This window comes from Mustela lutreola, chromosome 15 (genome assembly GCF_030435805.1).
Source record: "Mustela lutreola isolate mMusLut2 chromosome 15, mMusLut2.pri, whole genome shotgun sequence".
Lineage (NCBI taxonomy): Eukaryota > Metazoa > Chordata > Mammalia > Carnivora > Mustelidae > Mustela > Mustela lutreola.
The window spans coordinates 46,833,589-46,836,255 of NC_081304.1; the positions used below are offsets into that span (position 1 = coordinate 46,833,589).

Genomic DNA, 2,667 nt, shown 5'->3' on the forward strand with positions numbered 1-2,667 from the left:
TCCTTTATTTGTCACACAAAATGTCATTTATAAGACATCAGTAACAACATGTCCAAGTTCTGTAAGAGGCTGTACAAAATTAAATTGTGGATTTGGGGGAGTTAGACAGTCTTGGGTTTGAGGACTGGGCTACTTATTTAACCTTTTAAAAACCTAAGTGTCCTGATAATATAGATATAATAACAGTTACCACATAGAGCCCTGTGAAAATTAAATAAGAAACTTAATATGAAGTTCTTAGCACAATACTCATAGTTTACACTTTAAAAACATTGTCTGTGCTCTCTTAAATTGCCTTCATGACTTCCATATTTAGCCTCTGAGTATTTCTGTATTTTGGTCTGCTCCTTGATCCTTTTCTTCTCACTCTCTTGCATCTCTTATTTATTTCATCCTCCTACTGTTCTAATGTTATTGCTACTCTCCTATAATCTGCTTGCTAGAACCTCATACATTCATCTATTCATTGAGCTAGTCAAAACTACTATTAAGTCACTCTATACTAACACAACCTCAATAGCTATTAAAAATGTTGTGAGGTAGCCAGTGTCCTATACCACAGAGTAGTTTCTTCTGCCCCAGTCCCTTCTCTGGCATCCCCTGGACTTGAGCCTGAAAAAGCAGTTAAAGTGTTCATGTCTGGCTTCATGGTGGCCTCCAGGAGACCACTCAAGCTTCAGGCTGGTAGGTGCTCACACCACAATCCCCAACATCCAGTAGTCTTAGATTAGGTGCCTACTATGTGTCTCTCTCCCCCTTTGACAGGTTCAGGTCTTCTCCCACTGCAGAGATCAGAAGCATCCTATGGAGCCAGGTGCCTGGGGCAAAAGGACAACTGTCACTGAGTTCATCCTTCTTGGCCTGACAGAAAGCATAAGACTGCAACCCATCCTTTTTGTTATCTTCCTCTTTGCCTATGTAGTCACTGTTTGAGGCAACCTCAGTATCCTGGCTGCCATCTTTGTGGAGCCCAAACTCCACATGCCCATGTACTACTTCTTGGGGAGTCTATCTCTGCTAGACATCGGATGCATCACTGTCACTGTCCTTCCAATGCTGGCATGTCTCCTGGATCACCAGTGCAGAGTCTCCTATGCTGCCTGCATTTCACAGCTCTTCTTTTTCCATCTCCTGGCTGGTGTGGACTCTCACCTCCTGACAGCCATGGCTTATGACCGCTACCTGGCCATCTGTCAACCCCTCACCTATAGCACCCGCATGAGCTGTGAAGTCCAAGGAGCCCTGGTGGGCATTTGCTGCACCATTTCCTTTATCAATGCTCTGACTCACACAGTGGCTACATCTATGCTTGACTTCTGTGGCCCTAATGTGGTCAATCACTTCTATTGTGACCTCCCACCCCTTTTCCAGCTCTCCTGCTCCAGCACCCATGTCAATGGGCAGCTGCTTTTTGTGGGGACCGCTTTCATGGGGGTGTTCCCCATGATCCTCATCTCAGTGTCCTTTGCCCATGTCACCGCTGCAGTGCTACAAATCTGTTAAGCGGAGGGGAAGAAGAAGGCCTTCTCCACATGTGGCTCCCACCTCACTGTAGTCTGTATCTTTTATGGAAGTGACTTCTTCAGTTACATATGTCTGGGCTCGGTGTCAGCTTCAGATAAGGACAAGGGGATTGGGATCCTCAAGACTATCCTTAGCCCCATGCTGAACCCGGTCATCTACAGCCTCTGAAACCCGGATGTGCAGGGTGCCCTGAAAAAGGTGTTGATGGGGAAGTGACTACCTGAATGAGAAAGGGGGCACCAGCATGCCCCTAGAGCACCCACTGACTTTCTCATGCGGAAGGTGTGGATGTGGGCAGTGGGGATCTTCAGGGGTGGCTGGAAGGATAGGGAGAAAGTAGATAGTATGGACCAGAGTAGAATATGATTTACCTTGGACTGGGGGGAAAAGCTAAAGCTGGAGGAAGATGGATCAAAGAGAGGTAGGAGAAAAGCATAATGCATGTCAGGAAATGGGACGGAAATCGGCTATTTTTAAAAATTTAATGAGTATTTAATTGAAACGTTTAAAATGCTAATAAAAGCAAAATGTTTGCATCCTCCACCCACCATTTAAGATAAAAATATATTTGTACTGGTGAATGGGGTATGTTTTTAAAAGATTCTTCTTCAGGAAATAAACCCAGGACTGTGAAACTAAATTGAGGTTTGACATAGCCTAGGAATAAAGTATTAGTACCCACCAGCATCTTCTTCAGAACAACATTATCAAATACTTGTTTCCAAAGCCAGGGTCTCCATCCTGAGTAACCATTAGGGGGAACACCACATTTTCATGTCTGTGTGTGAGCTAGCTGACTCACAACTCCACCAAAAACTGAGGATGGATATCACATGTTTCAGGAGAAGAAGCACCCAGAATAGCAAGGTTTTTTTAAATTGGCAAAATACAATTTTGCCAATTTTTTAAATTGACAATATACAATACCCAAAATACAATCAGTATATATATTGACATATAATGGGCATTCTGGGTTTTTTTGTTTGTTTGTTTGTTTGTTTTGGTTTTGGGGGGGCATTCTGTTTAATATGTGTAGATACTAAGCAAAGGTGAGGAGGGAAAGGAAAATAGAGGGAGATAGTGTTTGCAGTTTACCAGTGAATGAGTATTAGAAACCAGGGTTTTACAAAAAGAGCAAAGCTA

At 43.4% G+C, this 2,667-nt stretch overlaps 1 pseudogene; it reads left to right on the plus strand.

Annotated features, from left to right (window-relative positions):
- The first annotated feature begins 804 nt into the window (after positions 1–804).
- Positions 805–1,740, plus strand: LOC131816272 (olfactory receptor 3A10-like; annotated as a pseudogene).
- The last annotated feature ends 927 nt before the right edge of the window (positions 1,741–2,667 follow it).